General features: G+C 37.3%; 1 long non-coding RNA gene across 1 annotated transcript; it reads right to left on the reverse strand.

Moving 5' to 3' along the window:
• Positions 1–4198: 4198 nt before the first annotated feature.
• On the reverse strand, positions 4199–20717 carry LOC107836098 (uncharacterized). The gene is made up of 2 exons (XR_001661940.1): positions 20440–20717; positions 4199–5147 (listed from the first exon to the last, which is right to left on the reverse strand). It is a non-coding gene; the product is annotated as an uncharacterized LOC107836098 (long non-coding RNA).
• Between the last annotated feature and the right edge of the window lie 710 nt (positions 20718–21427).

Genomic DNA, 21427 nt, shown 5'->3' on the forward strand with positions numbered 1-21427 from the left:
AATGCTTAATCCTAAAAATCAATCAATAAAATAGATTAATTGGAACAAGTTTTGTCTTCATAAATGACAGTGGTCATTTTTTTTGTAATAACAAGTAACACATATTTTATTTGAGAGTAAGTTAAAGTCTCTTCAAATTTGAAATAAAACTCAATTTCATCTTCACTCTACCAAACTCCCCTAATAAGGATGTTGAGGATGCTGCAGCTACAAAAACTTTTTAGTGAGCACGCATCACTCTCTTCTGAGGATCTTTGCACAGGCAAACGTTTACTGAGGAATAAGGCTGGTGTTGGCTCTCTTTGTTTTAATATACCTTGTTGATAATTTAACATATTTTCTTTGCAGTTCCAGTTTATAAAGCTGCAGAAAGAGTTTAAAATAATTTTAATAGAATCATACATAAACTCCAGTGGATCCTAGTTATCAAACAGTAGAATAAACAGTATATTATTTTTAATACAAATTAGTATTAAAGAAAATTTGTTTTATCCTTTTGACCTTCCAACCTGTGTCATGGAACATATTTGGTTTGGAAATTTTCTGAGTCATTTTAAAATAATTACTACTCTTAAGAATGTACACAAGGCGACCATTAATGCCAGCCAAGATAACCTTGCTAATTGCGAATATAAGATGCCTAAAACTCCATGTTAATCCTTACAACTTGCTCTGCAGACATTTTCTCTCCTCTATTTAATCTGTGTCACAGGGCTGTGACATGCAGCTTTGCAGAAACATATAAGAAGCTGATGAGAGCTAGAGCGGAGTGGGAAGGGTGAAGGAGGAGTAGCAAGAGGAGAGGGAGATAGAATGAAAAAGATGGAGAGAGAACCTGAACAGCAGAGAGAGAGAAGCTCTTAGACAGATTATTGCTCATTAGACGCTGTCTTGCACCATACCATTATGTCAGGAGGAATCCTTTTTCATTTGCACAAATTTGCCTGGAATTTTTCTTATTTAGCTCAGCCTCCATTATCAGAGCTGGAAATCAGATTAGCCTATGATTATTCTCTGGCTCGCTTGCCAACATTTCCCCGTGTGGCCAACGCCAGTGGCTTGGGCTTGTCTTGGCCTTTTGTTAACCTCTGCCCACCAACAATGCACAACTGTAATAGGGAGTAATAGCTCCAACTGAGAATACACTGTAATGGATGTGTTCACACTGCAGATAACCATGTTCCAACCTCATTTAATGAGACAATATTATGGATGCAAAATTAATCTGCATATGGAGATATGAACATGCATTCTTTTAATTGACACATTAAAGACAAAATTGGCCTTTTGATCAAAATAAAACATCTAATTATATTTATATATACAAAACATCAATATGTTCATATATAATGTTGATGGAGATATTGAATGTTTTATAACGACTTTTAATGTATTCCATCAATGATCATGGCTGACTGCAGTCATTATCTTTCAAATACATGTAATATGAACATGAAATTTAAAACAAAAAAAAACCATTTAATAAACCAATGAGCACTGAACAAAAGGAAAATTCAAAGATTTTTATTAAAATGTGACAAGGATGATCATAAATTTTCTTTATTTATCCATTTATTTATTTTAAAAAAATCCCTAAGTTAAATGATTTCTTGCCTGTTTAGAAGAACAGTGTACCTTCTGACCAAAACAACTAGATTTATGATTGAAGCGGTAAAACATTAGTGGCAGTTCAGTGGCAAAGTTCTTAACACTGTTGTCCCAAGAAAATAATGGATTCAATTTATGACCTTCTATTACAGAACCAATAATGGATGTCGCCATCTATGGAACAATTTTAAAGTTGTTGAGCAATGGGAGTCAACAGTATCATCACAAGATCATAACAAAACAAAAGAAGCTAAGAAAAAAAGCACAAGTAATAGCTTGCTTGCTTTGTTTTCATCCAGATTTACCACAACTGGCATCTTCTACAGAATTGTGCATAAATTTGTGCATAAAATGTAAAAGTTAACTAACTTTTCTGAAAGTTAGTTAACTTCTGAACTTTCTGAATGCAGATGCTTTGTACCTGATTTAGAATCATAAATGAGAGTGGCACAGATCAGTTTTTCGGAGGGACTGAAAAGATCAGAATTGGACTATGAAAAATAAATGGATTTGGGTTTAATTGCCTGCTGTGTAAGCATAGCAAACATCTCCTTTTTAAAAACAAAATAATCAATAGATGCTGCAAACTGAGCAGCTTCAAAGTGTAATCTACAAACAGACTGGCTAATCATGACAGCTGTAAGGACAAATGACTTGTGTGTTTGGTTATTAGAAACAAAAGTCAGTGAGTATTTAAACTCATCTGGTTAAAATAGGAATGTTGGGATAGAAAACTGAATGTAAATGGATTTACAGACAAACAGATCAATAAGAATTCAGACCAGACCGTTAAAGCTGGTGTCATCAGTATCAAAATTCAACAAGTGTGTTTTTTTAACTAATAACACTTTAAATGAGCTCTTAAGAATGATTTGAATATTATATTAATTTATTTGAACAATTCGGGTGTAACTGCATTTGTCAACATCAAACATCACTGAAGCTTCCAGACGAAGAGAACAGGTGCAGTGGTTTCCCATTGCTAAATAATTAGTCCAATTAGGCAATTAAAATCAAGTCCAAAATCAAGTTATAGATACCCCATGAATGAACACCCTCACTAATCACAAATCAATAAAGACAAACGTGACTGTTGAGCTTTCATTAATCTGTTGCTTTTAAACTGCTCACACTGATTCGGTGTCTTTAATTGGCTGTAAAGCAATAAGATGCAATTTGTTGCTAGTTAGTCAGATTTAGGTTCATTAGTCAATAGTATGAGTCGTTGATTTCTATCATGAAATGATTATAAAACTTAACAAGAGACGATGAGGCTAAATGCCACACAGATTTTAGCTGATCCTGAACAAGCATGTCAGTCACTACCATCGCGCTATAAACACAGATCTATGTTTATCCTTCTCATTTTAATAAAATCTGTTTCTGCATTTCATTTTTTTTATTCTACCTGGAACTGTCTGTTTAGATAAACATCTTTGCTTTGAGTCTAAGATAATAATAATAATAATAATAATAATAATAATAATAATAATAATAATAATAATAATAATATATTAAAATAGTTTACTGCAACTTGTTTCTTCAAAGTCTTCTATTATCATTAAGTGTATTGTGTATTTTTATTGCTATATTAAATTCCTTAACTTATTTTTTGACATATTGGCTTATTCTTGAACACTTGAACACCTTTGTCAAACAATGTTGTATTTTCTAAAGCTTAATTTCCAGTCTTTCCGTTTTTCATGAAGCTTTTTCATTTTGTTTCGACTCCAGTTTCCAAACTCCAAGCGTGGACAAGGTTATTTTGGTAGATTAGACCCCACTACTACATCAGCAGCTGTTCATTAGAGCTGGATATTACATTCTTCAGAGCGAACATCTCTGATTACCTCACCTCATCTTGAACATCACTTGAATCTGCCAGGCCAAGCAGACACTGCATTTTCAGAAGAGCCTGAAGCCAACTGTTCTCCCCAACTCCATCATCCTTACATGAATCTAGAGCTGTGGTGAAGAAAGGTTTGACCAAGTGAAACATGATACTCCAGCTCCAAAGCAGATGTGAAGTCCCTGCAGAAGACAGTGAAGGGAGCTAAACAAATCTTTGGATTGTCCCAGTCTTCCATAGGGATCTGGCTCTGGTTATTATGAAAGAATAAGTCTTTCAGATTTTTGTTAAGCCTCTCATAACCATTTTGTTGTTGGCATAGAAGTCAACACCTGCAATGAAATAAAATCAGCTTGTTAAACCATCCATCCATTGTCCCTACTGGGTGGGGGGAGCTGGTGCTTATCTCCAGTGGTCAACGGGTGAGATGTGGGGTCACCCTGGACAGGTCGCCAGTCCATGGCATGTTAAACCATTTGATCTAATTCATTTTCCAATTTAAATAACTCAATTTAAATGGATTTGGATTTTGCTGTAATTCACAATTTAATATTATCTTCAAAGTGGACGTCAGTTCAATGTAAGGAAAAGTAATAATGAATGAATTCATTTTAATATTACAATGTTTTTTTATTTCTCTGGTCTTTTGTTACAAACACTAAACCAGTTTATTTCTTGTGATCTGATGCATGATGCAAGCATATCAGTGCAGGAATAAAAACACAACAAACAGACACATGTTATAAAACCATGTTAGATTTATTATCAGAAACTGCACCAATATGTTAAACTTTACATTAAAATGTCAACAGTCAGACAAAAACCCTCCCAGTTCCTGCAGAGTGAAGACGTCGTCCTTGTCATCACTCGTCTCTTTCTGACCTCCATCCTGCCAACTCCAGCCAGGAGGGTCTGCAGGACTCCGTGTAGCCATGCTGGACTCACTGAAAGCTGTCTTGGTAGGAGCAGATTGGTGCCTAATTGTGTTTTTCAGGGCTGCTGTGAGATGGGGGTTACAACAGGGCTGCATGTGGTCTGGAGGCACATCAGTGGATGCAATACCCGAGGAATCCAACGTTGCAGGGTCTCATTGATCTGCTGAACCAAAGGTCACTGCAGTTATCCATTGGCTGGCTGAGTCATGACCACCAGAGTTGATGTGTGAGGGGTCACATCGCTCACTTTCTTGTGGTCAACTTTTTTTTTTGGCTCGTTGATCATTTTTAGCATGCGTAAACAGCCAGCCTGCTTCTTCCATTTCCCCTCTGCTTCATCTTCTTCCCTTTTTTTCCCATTATGCACCCCCTCCATCCCCCACCCCTCCGTCTCTGCCTCTTTCTCCCCCTCCAGCTCTCCACCAGCCAACCCCTGCTATTTTCACCCCACACACATCCGTCGCTGCACTTATCCAGCCTCAGACGGCTGCTGGCTCGACAGCTAAACAGATTATCCGACAACAGAGCACCTCTCGTTCTCCCTCTCTTCCTCTGCCTCTCTCCATGCACTCCTCTAGCCGTGGGTCCTCGGAGGCGGAGGGGCCCAGGCTCTCCACTGGCCAGGCTCTTTATTGAGGCGTCTATGGAGCTTTATGCTGCCAGTGTCGGCCTTGCCCCCGCCGTCATCAATCATCCTCGGCTCCAGGGCTGCTATCACTACCCAGACAGCCGGCCAATCACGGCCTTGCAGGAAGCTATAGGCGATGGGAAGCGAAATAGAGGAGAGAGAGAGAAAATAGAGGATCAGTTTGTGTCTGTTGCTGTCAGTCTGATTTGACTGACATTTTCTGCAGAATAGATACATGAAAACAATGGTAGTTTGGCCTGTGTGGTATTTGATTAGGTTGAAAACTGAGTCATGAAAACACATTTATTTCTTATTTCAGCTTAAATGAGGTTTTTTCGGTGTATGAAGCACATACTGATGGTACTAAAATTGGATTAAAAGAAGGAAGAAAAGTTGAGAACTACTTCAAAACAACATAAGCAGAAGAGCCATATGTAAAATACACAGAGTAAAAATATTAAATGTAATTATGAAATAATTATATTTTAGGTGAAAAAGCCATGCCTAAATTACTCCTACACCATTTTCTTATTCTGTAGCTTCTAAATGTGGAATTCCTTAACCTTCCCTTTCCCCTTTAAACTCTGCCTTAGAGTTGCTTCAGTTTCTCACGTTTATCATTAGACATGGTCTGCAAAGAAAAATAAAGCTTCTTTGCAGCCTTTGTTCATATCTACCAGACATGGATATGAATTCTCAGCAAACCACAATTTGCTTAGTGGTTCCCAAAGTTTGGGTCTGGAGCCCACAGTGGGTCATGTAGCACCATCTGAAATGTTCTAAAAGGATTAACAGAAATATTTTTCATTTTAAAGGATTGTTAATGGTATTGTCAAATAATTCGTAATAGCCAAAAACATCTAAATGCATGTAAACTCAGTTTTTACACAAACACTTCACCTGAAGTGCAGTATTGCAGTAGAGTACATTTAGTCCAGGTTTGAACTATATTTGGCTCATTTGGACCTAATCTATAGTTTTCATTATAGATTAGGTCTATAATCTATAATTATTAGTGGGACAAACACTGCACTAATAATTATAGTGTCTATACAGAAGAGAAAAAGGAGAAGGATCTGAGAAGAATTAATATATTTCTCACCAGAATATCAATGCAGATATTTTTCTTTGTGGTTTCTGAGAGACAACTTGTCCAGATGGAAAGAACAGACTTTCCCCCACTTGTTTCTTAAAAGGAAACATCATTGTTTTTGTTTTTTTTCTGATGGTCATCTGACACTTTCTTTTAAACTGCATGTTTGGATCACTGAACTGGAATATTATTGTTGTATGTTTGCAGACTCAGTCATGACTGTGCATGGCCATTCACAGAGAGCCCTGACGGACCCCAGTGGGTGGGTACAGATGAGAGATGATAGGCTGAGCAGACAGCTGTGACTTTGGTGTCACACTCTCAGTGAAGTTTAAGATGCAGAACCATCTTTTTCCAATGATATGACAACTGCAGTCTTGAATACCTTAACCCTTCTGACCATGGAGACTTTCCCGTCAAATTTCTGCAGTTAAGATCTAACCTACTATTATGGATCACTTTATCCTGTCAGATCCTAGAAGATCAGAAACATCATCGACCTTTTGATTCTGCAGGCTTGTTGCTGTGACTGCAGAATCAAAGAGACATGACTTACAACTGAGAACTTCCACCTATGGGGTATTTTCCTTAGGATTTTCATATGGGTCTACCAAATACATTCACTGCTTCAAATACAAGCAAATGCATTGTATACAATCTGAACAAATTCTGCTGATCAATGTATTTTTCAAATTACATGGACAGTGGAGGATGATGTCTCTGCTCTGAGTTCACTTGGACACTGAACAGATGTTGCCTTTGCTTTGGACTACATTCCACTCATTCCACAATTCTGCATTACCCCTTGCAGTTTACTTAGATTATGGGTTTATGACTCTGTTTTAATGTGACTTGTTCATATTTTGAATTATTAGATATCTCAGTGTTCTGTTTTTTGTTGAAGCCCATTTTTAAAACTACAACGACTATAATTAATACTGTATTTTTGTTTTTATTTTTGTTTGACGGATCAAACTCTTTCCAGGATGTTTTGCTCTATTGATCAATTTGATCTTAAAAACTTTTGTTCAGAAGTGATTTATGCAGTACCAAGAAAAGATGTTTGTTGCTGTCAGAACTTGGATATGTAGAGGAATTAACCTGAAACTCTGTGTCTTTGCCAAAGAGAAACTCAATTCAAAGTATTTTTTATATATATATTTATTTGACATCAAATCGATTTCAAAGGAAGTAAGCTTCTCACAGAAGTTCTGAGCTGGATGTGTAAAAGTCCACAAACTGATCCAAACAGGACTCAGTTAGTATGTTCTATTAAAATTCAAATCCAGTCATATAGATGATAGGAGCCTCTGAATTGTTTCATCACTGGAACATAATTACACAGTCTCATTTGGCTTTTTTTATACCTGTACTTCAGATTGTGGAGGATGATTTAGCACACTGCATCTGCTTGTTGCTCTAATAGGGAAGATTGATTGCCTCTGCAGGTAATGTTATTTCAAGAATGAGAAATTTATCAGTCTGTGAAACTTTTGTAGACGTCACGGTGTAATAGTAACCTAACTCTTACTGTAGTGTGTATTCGCTTCACCATTCTTTGACATAGTCACGAACAAATGATTTTCTGGGTTAATTTTCTCTTACTTTCTGCTGATCATTCTTCATTCTTCACCATTTCACATAATTTGAATTACTGGATGTTGTGCCAGTACAAAAACTGTACCCGGGCAAAATGTGACCACTGAATATAATGAAGGTATGAAATAAATAACTGTTCCTCAAAGATATTTTTTTCATTAGTGAGTCGTTCAAGTCATCTGAGATTTTCTTTCTTGTGATTGAGTGAATGAAACCTTCAGTAAAGGCCGTTCTGCTGCTTACTAACCTTGGAAGAACTAATTTGTGGGGAACTCAGATTTGTTAAAAAAATATTTTGGACAATCTGTACAGCTTTACTAACTCTGTAGATATAAAGTCGCACCAACAAAGAGCAACAGTTTAGCTAAGGATCTGATATTAGAGCATTTGAATCAAGATGGAAGCTGTTGGTGTTTTATGCCCTTTATAAGTTGCCTCATCACCAGTATTTTTAGACTTTAACTAGCAATGCTAAGAATAGAACTTCTCTGGATTACTATTTTGAGGTTTAGTAGCTGAAATGACTTTGAGAACTACTGGCAGAAACTTAGTGGAAAACACATCAGCTACTGCAGTTGTAAGTGTGAAAGACATAATTTTGCTGGAAGCATTTATGAATGATTTATAATAACCTGTAGGTTTGCATTTATGGAAAAGGATATGAAAGCATTGCAAACCAATAAAGACAAACAGATTTAAAAAAGAAAACTAGTCATTGAAGAGTGTTAAACCACACTAAGATTCAGCATAAATAACAGGTTTATTTAAAGAAAAGAAACCCCATAAGAGAGCACAATATATGTTTCCTCAGCAGGCTATCCTCTTTTTCATCAAGTATCACCAGTATGTTGCATTTCTTCTCAAGGCTTAACTTTTTTAATAATGATTTCTTTCTCTCTTCTTCGCTTTCTTTTTGGCCCCCATCTCCGTCTTTCTCTGCAGCCCTGAGCTCTCATCCTGCTCCAGGAGGAATAGGCGGAATCTGATTACAGACCTATTTTACAGCAGACGCCAGGGCGCAATAAAAGGAGAGAGAGCTCGGAAACGGGACTCGGCCCATCAATTAGATCTCTATTAGCAGCCAATGCAGACCTCACCTCAGGAAACGCCAGGGCCCTGAAATTAAACAATTCTTCAAGCTCGACAAGCCAGTCAGTTCTGTTATATCTGCTGGAAGAGGATGAAGGGGATGGAATCCATACTGAAAATAAACTATATGGAAACAAGAACATTTCTGTCCAGATAGATAAAATGTGAAGACTAAAATCATTCTCCAGTTTAGAAACAAATACAGAGAATGATTCTTTCTTTTAATAATATGTTGGGATGTTGGATATATGGTGCTGTGAGTAAGTTTTCCCCTCTTACATATTGCTTCTGATTTTGTTTATTTTGTCAGTCCTATATATTTCAGATCATAACTAAAATGTTACTATCAAAAGTTTTACAAGAAAGTTCTCAAACCAACATGACTCTACAGGAAAACATCATTCTTCCACTTGCTAGATGTTTAAGGATCGAACAATTTGGTTCAATTTTCCCAGCCACAATTAAGAAATCACATGAATAGAAAATGTCTGACAACATGAAGTAGGTTAATAGATCTCAAACAACAATGCATCATGTCACAATCTAAAGAAATTCAAGAACAGATGAAAAATATAGTCAAAGACCATCGTTGTAGAAACAATTTTTAAACCATTTCTAAGACTCAAGGAAACCAAACTGAGAACCATTATTCACAAATACAGAGAGCATGGAACAGCGGCGACACAATGCTTACCAAGATGGCTCCAAGAGGACATCAATGACTCATCTTTGACATTTCTGAGGAACCCAGAAGAACATCTAAGGCACTGTAGGCCTCCTTTGCTTTAGCTACCACCAAAATTCATGTTTCAACAGTAAGAAGGAGCCTGGACAAAAATGACATCCACAGTTGAGTTCCATGTTATAATCACTGCCGACCCAAAAGAGTATAAAGCCTGTCGCATATCCTCCAAAAAATATCTTGAAGATCCACAAAACATTTGGGAAAATGTTTTACGGAATGAAACGACAAGAGTAGAAGTTTTTGCAAGGTCTGCATCCCATTGCATTGATTTAAAACTCACAATTTAAAAAGAATGTATGCACAGTCAAACATGGTAGCGGCAGTGTGATGCTCTGGGCCTGTTTTGTTGCTTCACGACTTGGAGAACTTGCCTAGATTAACATAAATTCTGCTTTCTTTCAAAGAAAATGCTGAAGGAGGATATCTGACCATCAGCCTGTGACCTAAAGACCAAGTCCACTTTGGTATGCAGGACATCAACATGTCCACTTATGAGTAGCTCAGCACAATAAGATGGCTGTTTTTGTTTGCATGTGTGTGTGTAAGAACTCTTAGCCAGTCTGCAATTACTTTACAAAGCTGCTTTTCTTACAATAAATTAAGGCACCATTATAGTGGATGTCAGGGATTCATAAGTCCTGACCTTCAGTTGAGAACTTTTAAAGTAAAATCTGACAAAAACAAATTACAAATAAATCATTAACCAAATTATAAACTAATGTAAATGTATTACAGTCACCTTTCCTTGTTTCCTCCCCTAGATGCCATTAATCTGCAACTGTTGACCTGCTGACCCCAGGCAGGACAAAATGTCAATGCTGGATAATTAGGTGTAACATTAAGGCCATTTGGAAAAAAAACACCTTGAGACATGTCCATATTAAATCATTCCTGCTTTTTAGGAAAATAAGTGCTTTTTAATAGATATTTAGGTATTAATGTGTGGTAAGTGAACTTTTGCATAGTAATAGGCGATTATGCGTTTGGAGTAGAAGCAAGGACTCTGGAGCAGCTTCATGCGTTTATTATGGGTTGTAATGCAGGTTGTTACTGCCATAGCTCAGTAAGAGGATAGTTTGTTTGTCAATCAGAGTGTGAAAAACGGAAGAGAAAACCTTTTGAATGTTGTGTTTTCAGTATAGAATATAAAGTGGTAACTCTGCTAAATGGCCACTTGGTTTCATTTCCCTGTGTATGTCCAGATCGTTTGCTATGAAGTTCCCAGATTTCCTTGGTTTGGGAAAATGCACTTGCTTTTAGAACCTAATGTCGGCCTGCTTTTTATTTCTGTCATGATCTGACGCAAGACAACACTTCCCCTCTTTCAACAACCTTAGCCTGTTTCTCAGTGCTGCGGCACGAATTTCTCTATTTGCGCAATCAAAGGATGGCCATTTATCATCGAGAAGGACAGCTTCGTATTTTCTACCTTGCTCACTCGGTTCCAGCACCAAATTTCAGCATTTTTATGGAAAACCGCAGTCATTTTGATTGATGAAATCCAAAGATGTCCAAAACAATCCGAGAGATCCCCAACCGCGGCGCACCGGCGGGGTGCTCCAGTGTTGTCATTGTTCCTGAGAAAGAAAGGAGCGCGTCCGGAGATCACCAGGGGAAAAATCACGATTTTCAGTTCAAAGGGGGCCAGAAAAGCAGCGTTTCTTTACAGACAGTGGGAAAGTTGAGGAAAACCCTTTTTCACTCGCAGACCAAAACAATACTTGCTTTGCTTTTTCCTCTTGGTGCATTCAGCTATAATGGCATGCTCTAATAGAAACAGACCAGAATAATGAATCGATCATTTTACTGTGAGAGTCGATGTTATTTGTGTCTGAGTCAGAATGACTGGTGAACACACACACCCCTCCTGCATTTATGCAATTTGTGCACATAAGCTCATTGTGCACCATGTAGCTGCGCAAAGTAAAATAACGCTGCCCTAAAACCGATTTCCCTGCGCTTTTATTTACTCACTCCTGTCTTGTTTGCGGTGATTTATAATGTCACAAGAAATGTCACCTGTCTGGCCTAATTGCGACCTTCTGTTATTAATACCAGGAGCGTGGCTCCCCTTTGCACCCGTGGAAATAAGCCTATATTGCGTACTTAATACACCGTCACCCAAAGGGAGATTCAATAAATCTCCCTTTAACGGCGTTTCCCCTCAAAACTCCTCCAGGCGAGTGGAGACCGTGTCAAGATTGCGATTGTGCACCAGTGCTTAGGACCAGCTGCTCCCAGGACAGACAAGCCCTTGTCAATTAGGCGGTGACAAGCAGGTCCTTCAGCTGCCTGCAGGCGCTCCGGCAGCCAGCAGTGTACAGTCCCCGCAATTAGTATCAATTTCTGTCGGGACCTCCGCAGAGCGCGCAGACACAGCTAGGGTAAATGGCCAGACATTGTCCGAATAACAACCGAGAGCCGCGGATGACACCGTGTAATGGGGCCGGTGTTAACCGCACTGCGCGCTGAGGAGGAGGAGGAGGAGGAAAGGCAAAGGACGATCCAAACCCTGCAACTTATCTCACCTTGTTCACTGAATATGAGGACTTCTACCAACATTTAGCTTTATGATACAAAACCCAGTGCCTGACTTCATTTTAACCAAATATTGGCGTTTACGTTTTTTCTTTTTTTCTTTTTTCCCAGTAATATGGACTCATTTTGTCTGAAATAAAGATGACTGATATTTAATCAGCAGGCCAATCACAATAAATGAGAACAAACGGAAAAGTTAAGTATTTTAAGTGAAACTCATATTCTATATTTTAACGTGTCTATTTCTACGAGTTTTAATGACTATGACTTAAGTCCAAATTTCAGATTCAGGAAATTTTGATAAGACCAAATATTAAATAAATGCATAATATAGCCAGCTTAGACTATCATCAGTCACTAACACCCACATATGGGGTAAGCCACAACAGGTCATAAATAATCGGTGCTTTTTTATATAAGCATATTGGAAAGTCAGATGGAAGGGAAAAGTAAGATAGAACAAGCTGCACAAGCAAAAATGTAGCCTTAGGATTGTGAGGAAAAGTCGTCTGATTAGAAGTTTTGAGAAGATGAACATGGTTGTGGACTGCAACTGAAGTCAGTGCATTCAAGTCCCACCACACACACATGTCGCAGTCAGGATGTGGACTCCAACTGTTGCTTTCTCTGCATTAATGCTAAACTAATTTAGGATCAATATATTAATTTAGCATTAAACTAATATACTAAACTAAGGAGAACAAGGACTGAGAAAATTTACAAAGTTTTCTTTGTAAATTTTGTATTTCACTTGGAAATCAAGAACCCAGAGTCAAGAGGAGTGGAGAGGCGCAAAATCCAATTTGCTTGATGTCCAGTGTGAAGTTTCTCCAATCAGCTATGATTTGGAGAACTGTGTCATCTGCTGATGTTAGTCTACAGAATCTTTTTTTTCCAAATCTAAAGTGATTCAATCCAATTAAAAAAAAAAAAAAACTTTATAGATCCAAATAAAGGGATCAATAAAGTATAAATAAAATAAAATTAAATATCTCATCATAATGTTCTAGTAAGAAATTTTAGAGCATTTCATGCTTAACTTGGCTGAAAAGATTTATGGAAATTCTGATTTTATATTCTAAAAGTGACAATGTCTGGTTCAATGACCTCAATATTCCTGTGCTTGATTGATCAGAAATGGATTTTGTCTACATGTGATCTTGTTTTTGCTTGGAAAAATTTTAAACTGACTTTTAAACATCTACCAATGCAGAGATTTTTTCAAATGGCACAGACTTTTTATGCTTTATTTAATTTGTATATATAACAACATATGAGTTTTAACTCTTTCCGTAGTCCAGAGCTCCACTTTTTGGTCCAGTGAGCAAATACATGTCAGTCCAGCTCTCTCACAACACTGACAGCCCTTAGAAGGATGGCTCACCAAGCTTCTTTTGTAAATGGTGTCACTGCAAGCAGCTGGTGGTGGCATTCCCGGGCCTTGGACGTTGCCCTTTGGCCCCTGGGGGGGATGGACTCCGGCCAGGGCGGTCCACGACTCTTCGCAGTGCCATGATAGCTCAGGTCAGTGGGGCCAAGTCTCCAGCAGGAGAAGCTGGTGCAAAGTAGGCGAACAAAAACCCAGAGCTCACCAGGCCAGTGGGATCATTAGTATTAGCGTTTGTTTAACTAATTAGCAAGCTGGGCAGCCAGAGGGAGGCTTGTATAGGCAACATGGACATCATATATAGCAAAGGTGTATGTGCATCTGTCACTCTCTGTCTGCAGAGGGGAGGGTTGTAGAACACGACTGAAGTACTTATCGCCTCAAGGATCAGCTGCTGACTCCTTAAAAACCTCAAAGTCATCTGGTTTTCTTCAAATGACTTCAGAAGTTCATGAACACTGAGTTGTTATTTTCAAGGAAGATTATTGTGCAGGGTTCAGAGTACAGGACGAGGACAGGGCAGCTCACTGAAGTTCAAGAACAGTGCAAACAGCACATGCCAACAGAAGGAGCCACAGAGCATTGAGCAGCAGAAGGAGCCTGCGGGAGGGAAGCCGCAGCTCCCGCCTTAAATATGGGAAAGTTTGGGGAACAGGGTCAATGGGTCAAGAAAAGTCAACAAGAGAGCAGTCTTGATGACAGAAGGAATTTAATATCAAAAATACATAAATCTTCAAGTGAGGGCAGGCACATAATGGGCACAATGGAGGCGAGTGTTAGAGTCAACACAGTTTTGTTGTTGCCGATTAAATAGATCAGGCCAAGTTGTTAACATTTAACACAAAACGTTGGCACTAGAATAGAGGTTGGGTGGGACTGAAGGGGGTTTCCTGGATGAAGACGGGCTGACAAGGCACACAGATAGACGGCTCATGTGTGGCGACACGTCTGGCGCCACTGCATGCAGCTTTGCAGCTAAGTGGGAGTCACACTTTTAAAAATGAAATCAAAGGTTCAGTTTCAGTTCATTTTCTTACTTAAATTTTCAACTACTTAAAAAATCTGTTGACTTAGTTGGATGTGGGCCCCTCGGCTAGAGTCCGTTTGGTGCCCACATTAGTTTGTTTCACAAATGTAAAAAACTATAGAATGATAATTGAATAAATGCAAGTTTTTCTAATACATATCAAATGCCTATTTAAAACCTAATGCCTACTTAAGACCTTTTTTGGGCCCCTCTTAAAAATTATTGATTTTGAAATGACTCCAATTCAGTCTACAATCCATATATTCCCATTTTATCTACTACTTCCTCTATTTTATACCTGAAGGCAAACAATTTTATACTTATGTACTGATTCAATACTTTTGGGGCAATCAATTATAAATTTAAATCTCATATATAATTTAGTTTACAGCTACATTTTTACCTAAAAACTTTTGTTTTACTCGCTTTTTAAATGTTTTTTGGTTCTAAACCCTTTTTGATGAGATGAGAGATTAGGACGTCTGATCAAACCAAAGCCTTTTTTTTTCTGAATCAGCTGCATGTTCAACACAAAACACCCTGTGGATGATGACACTGTTTTCACTCAAAGTCAGGTACAAATGAGCCATAGTAGTGATGGCAAATGTCACCACTGAATTGGATTGTCCCTTTGGATGCTCTTTGGGTGACTTTAGTAGCACCCAAACAGCAAGTTTAATAGCACATGAACTTTTGTGCGCACAAATTTTGATCAGTTTGTGTAACTGCTGAACACACACAGAGTCCAGAATCGGAGTGTCATTGCATTGATGTCCTTCGTCTTGGACAATGTGGAAATTAATCTTCCCATGGTGCAGCAAATAGACCCGCATTTGTCTGCACATCCCCTCTGACTGCTGCACCACACTGGCCGCAGCGCTGAGAACTCTGGCTGACCTTCGCCCTCGCCCCCGTGAAACCCTGCAAGTCTCCCAGCAGTTGCAAACAACTCTGAATTCCATAATTCTTCACCAAAAGGCATTATTAGGGGAAAATCCTTCCTTTTTGACAATTTAATAGAGCAAACTAATCATCTGGTTGACACGGGCCATTCGTCTTGGTACAGGCAGACAAAGACAAGGCCTTTTCCATAGGTTCGTCTGGATCCCGCAGTCAGACCAGCCTCTATTTTCAGATCAAGTGCACAATAAAAGCATTGTGACTCCTTAATGGCTATGTTTGTGAAGCCACCCAAAACCCAGTGTATTAAATGCATTTTTTTTAAACAAAGAATGAAAAATAGGCAAACACATACAGACGGCCGCAGAAGTGAGAATAAACAACAGGATGCTGCAAAAACTTTGGATGCTCGGAGCAATCACAACCTGAAATAAAAGAAGGAGTGAGGATTAAAAACTGGGCGCTGTGGAATTGCTTAAACGCCTCAAGTTATGAATTCGTTTCTGAATCAATTTAGCGGTGCAGGCATTTTCCAAACATCCTCTTGCGGGAGTAACAAGACAGGGAAATTGATCCGGTGAGACCTCACCTCTCAGTGCGCCTCAATAAAAGAGACATCAGCCTCTCCCGACGACTGTATAATTTTTAATATATATGCAATAAATGTTCAATTTGTTTCCAGAAATGACGGGAAATAATAACGTCAAAATTTAAAGCCATCCATTACAGCCAAACAATGCTCAGGCATAGGTGCTCCAACACAGAGAGCCTTGATTAATTCACATTTAGATTGTGGTTGATAAAGCAATAACGTTATCCTCCTGGCAAACCAACAGTGGCGGTGTCTTAAATTTAAGATATACATATAGGCTACTCATATAATTGATAAAGCTAATGGATTTGTTTTAAAGCCTTACATGTTGTGGTGATCTCCAGATGGCCTTTTGCTTCTTCAAGCATGAATAAATATCTGTGAATTAATATTTTCCAGTAGAAATGATCTAAGTTTAACAGCTAAGTGAAAATCCACACATTTCCCAAAATTCTATCACTTTTTAGAACTTCAACACATAAACAGGTTTTATTTTTACCTGAACACAAGAGGTATTACGTGCCAATTTATGGATTATTAAACAAATAAAAGTGTAGAAGAACTGCACCCTCAACAGTTCGTAAACAACTGTAGGTTTGAAAATATTCAGTCCAGAGTACAATAAGACATTTTGAAGGTAATTAAACATTAGCAATTTATACTTAAGCACAATAAGTCTGGAAATGTAATGTTCAGTAAAGGTTAAGTTCAGCATCCAACACTACAGGTACTTTAAATTTAAATCTCCTTCAGCTACAGATCTATCTCCAAAAGCCCATTGGATTTTTTTCTTCAGGAAGCTTGAGAACCTTTACAGTTAAACACAAAGAACATCTTTAACACTGGTAAAACATTACTTACTCGTTAAATTATTTCTTTTGGGAGAAAATGTCATTTTTAACTTCAAATCTACATCTTTTTGACTTTAAATCTTGCAGTTCTGTGATCCTACACTATAAAACTGACATTTTGGAAGTATTAAATATTACCCATTAAAATTTTTAGATTTTTTTTAATGAAGTTACTGAATTATAAAAGTATGTTCACCATTGCCCATGTTTGATAATAAATCTCACTTAAACGGTAACGTTGGTTCAGTCAACCATTAATGTCGTTTTTCCAGGCTGTTCACACTGGTTGTTTTCAAAATTCTTATATGAACTTATCGAATTCAAGAACTTATAATAATTTCTGTTTGCATCCCGATTTCACAATTTGAACACATTGCTACTGTAAAAGTCCAACTTAACAGCTAACTTTGTTTCTTAGCATGTTATTAAGCAAGTTTTATGTCACCAAACAGATTTGAAAAGTTGATTGTTTCAGTATATTTTTTTACATTCATTTTTAAAAATTGGGGGAAAAATCAGTTGAGCAAATTAATCTTTAGTCAGATAAAGTTTTAAAAACTTGCTTGTATGTGTTGTTTAGCTGTTATATGAACATAATTCTTCTGATTACCCAATTAAAATACCACATCATTATTGTATGTTATTTTATGTTTGTTTCATCAACGTTTACCCAAGTGTGTGGGCTCTTTGAAAAATAGAGTAAATATGTTATAATTTAAACATTATTGTACAACATAGGTGATTTAAACCTGTTGTAATTTGAACTCTTTCCAAATTTCAGTTTTGCATGTAGTTTTTGTTACAAATGCAAAAATTTAAAGATTCGTAAGTTTGAAATTAAAATTTCTTTTAAAATGGTCGAATTTAGGTTGAAATCAAATTGTATAAATTGCGTCAAATTTTAAGAAGTTCCTTTCTTTTCCTACAAGATGCCTGAAACAAGAAGCACAAAGACGATCAAAGGAGAGTTGTGGAGACTTTTTGTTGATGCCAAATGAAAAGATAACATTTTTTCACGCAACAATCTGTTTGAAATCTTTTAGCTGGATCTGATCTTTTATAGTAATTTGGAGCTGTCCCTTCAGGACCATGAGTACCTTTTCAGTCTGCAGGTACAGACAAAGATATTTCGGATCTCGGATCACTGTAGATCTCGGCATAAAGTGCATTAGGGTGCCTGATCCCTCTCAAACCATATGATTAATTCACTCCCATTGAAACCCGACCGAGCAAGGAGTGGAAGGACGTGACCAATGACATAATAGGCTCTGTCAAACAGCCCCGCAAAACGCCCAGACCATTTGTGGTGACAATCCTGATGCCATCAGTTCCATTATGGGCCCCCATTCAAGTCACAAACAAACATAGCTTTAGTACGCAAAAAGGGGAAAAATAGTGCTTTTAGGCGGAGCCCCCTTTCTCCGTGTGTCAGGCTGCTCAGGGGATCGGGGAGGCATCAGATATCATCTGATTAATCACGAAACAATGAGCTGTTCTCAGAAGAAAACCAACATCAGCCGACACATCCCGTCTGTTTAGAAGACTGACAATATATGATTTCATATAATAAAACACACTTTTTTCTTAAAATATTTTAATTGTATCTTCACCGTTCCTTCATGTTGCCTCGGTGATTTTATTTTATTTTATTTTTTTTATTTTTTTTGCACAAAGAAAATTTTGTATAAGATGCAAGATTTTCTATGCGCTGTAATATTTTCCGACGTAAGGCGAGCTGATGAAGAAAAGTCAAAGTATTTAAAGAACTTGAGCCTGTAAAAAAATAACACTTCCATGAAAACGTTTTCTTTGTGGCAAACTGGAAGATTCCTGCAGGTCTTTCATGACATGAGCCGAGGCAGGACGTTGAATTATGATGTTGTTTTTTTTTGGATATAAGTTATACAGCGACCTACAAGACGTTTTAATAATGACCAGCATTGTATTAGATTAGTCACAGTTATTTATTTATTTATTTGTTTGTTTGTTTGTTTATTTATCTAGTTGTACATTTTAAATTAAAAATAAACGATGAGTAATTTTACTATAAATTTTACTATAAACATAATAATTATATAAGATACTTTACTACTCCGTATTTTTGGGTGGTTATATACGAACCATACGTTAAAAAAGACGCAATTGTCAAACTTCATACTTGTACAGTTTTGTTGCGAAAATATTTTAAAATGTTTTCAAAACTGAAAATCGATGTAGACGATGGTTGAAATTAGGACATTTTTATATATGTATCTTAATTTTTTTATGTAAAAAAAAAAAGTAACATAGACAGTCGATTTTTAACTCGAATCAAATTAAGGATAAAATAATCTCTCAAACCGAAACGCGCCTTCTTCATTATGCCATAATATAGATGAAAACAGAAAGGCATCAATGACGGAGCAACAAAGAGGAAATAGAGCAGAAAGATCTGCTGCTGACCCGCCTGGTTTCTTCGGGGGAAATTCACAGTGTCCTTCCTCTCATCCCCATCAAACTCACGCACAAAGTTTTCACCTCCCTCTACGGCCTGTTTGTTTTTGGCTGAATTCATCGAGGATCTGAGATCGCGACACGATTTCTTTCTTTCTGAGGTCTTTTCCTTTCGTTCTTTCTATTTTCCTACTTATGCTAAATACGATTGAAGCTTTGAAGGAAAAGCTCGAAGAAAGAAAAAAAATAGCTGAGATCTGTTTTTCTTTTTGCGCGTTGTTGGTGTTGGAATGCGTAAAAAAGCTTCTGCAAGCAAATACTTTTTTAAAACGGATGATTATTTCAAATATCAATTTGAAAGTTAAATTAAATATCAACGATTGTATTATCAATTTTACAAAGTCTGTTTTCTACATTTAATCATTTTTATAAGGTTACTTTTTCTATTGAACATATTCTATTAAAACTGTGCCATTATTTTATGGCGCCACATCGAATTTGTCAAATCATATGAATATTTAGAGCGTTTTGTCCTTTCATCTTTAAACAACCCTCGATTAGGTAGGCTAAAATCGCATTTTATTCGTTATGTGTTTTCAAACTATAGGCAAAGCTCACCAATAGATTTTTCTACGTTTTTTAAAAAAGACCTGTGATCAAAATTATTAATCGGGAATATAATTATTTGTGAGAAAATTGTGCATATTTACACATTTAGATCATTATAAGTCACTGGATCTATTTCTGCAGAATTTCAAAGATGCGAGACTTTTCAGAATATAATATTAAACTATATAGATATAGATTCTTTAATTATTTAAATGTCGTAATGCTTTCGCATGGTTAATCGGTTTGCGGCGTATTCCTCAGTTTTCCCTATGGAGCAGCGCCAAATTAAAACTCGGCCAGAAAATATCTCATTTAAATTCTCACCTTGAGCTCTCTGGTGACTGTTAGCGGTCCGAAAGGAGCTGACGCTTTCGAAATCCAGCAGGCTGTATAATAATATTTGAGATCTATTTTGCTACAGCGCAGTGAGGTCTTTGATGCCCAAACATTTAGAGGAAATTTTAAAGAGAAAAGTGTTTCGCAGCAGGCAAGCAGAAGCATCAATTAAACATAGAAAATGCATGCAAAGCAGGTCGGGCGCCGCAGCTTTACTTACTCTGTGCGCTGTGCTGAGCTGAGTCTCCGCTGTTTAATTACAACCCCTAATTTTCCCAATCGGAGATAGTGTCAAAAACCTGCGACTATTTCTCAGAGATTCCCTTTAACAAGTGGAAACTTAGTGTCCTCCTGCACCATTTTATACATGATGAGCCGGCAGTAATGGGATTATTAAACAAAAACGTTTCAGGCGCTGGCGTTAACCTTTTTTAATGCCTAATTAGGTTTTGCAAAGAAATAATTAGATTCTACAGTGCTTACACTGCCTATATTTTCAAATGGCATCTGCAGCAAACACATCATCCTGCGACACTGCTGCCAATAATCTTTGGGTGTATGCCCCTCAGAATCGGCCAGATGTAAGATTTTAAACATGTTTCGACCAAATAAGAACACTAAAAGCTAAAATAATTTTCCTGGGCGGCTACAGGCCGAGTTGCTGCAGGGTCATAGTCTGGTCGACTGTGCCCCCTGGTGGTTTTAAAATGTATGGTAACAAACGCAACTGCAGGAGGTTTGAAAAAGACGTGTAAATATATACAAAAGCTTAACCAAGTAGGTGATTGTATTGTTTGGTGATAATGGCGTAGGAAATCCTTTATCGTGGGAATATGGTTTTGGAATAGCATGAAGTAGAATGAAGCTGAAAGAGGGAGGGCAGTTGGCGCAGGCGCACTCTTGAGAGTGTGGTGAACGTCATGCGCACGAACTCTAGCTTTGCAACAAAATCATCACAGTGCACAATCATTGCCCTCAATAATTTTATCTCCACAGTGACATTTTTCCAAAACCATTTCAGTTTCCATCCATTCACTAGAAATGATTAATTTCAAGCTTTTAAAAATGATTAAAAAAAATTTCAGGGTGAAATAATAACGAGAATTTCTATTAATTTTAAAAACAATTATTGTGTGAATAAGTGTAAATTAAATGCAAGTTTTCTTGATTTAAATTTAATGAAATAAATGAATCCATTAAATTAATTC

The sequence above is a fragment of the Poecilia formosa genome, unplaced genomic scaffold (genome assembly GCF_000485575.1).
Source record: "Poecilia formosa unplaced genomic scaffold, Poecilia_formosa-5.1.2 Scaffold39, whole genome shotgun sequence".
Lineage (NCBI taxonomy): Eukaryota > Metazoa > Chordata > Actinopteri > Cyprinodontiformes > Poeciliidae > Poecilia > Poecilia formosa.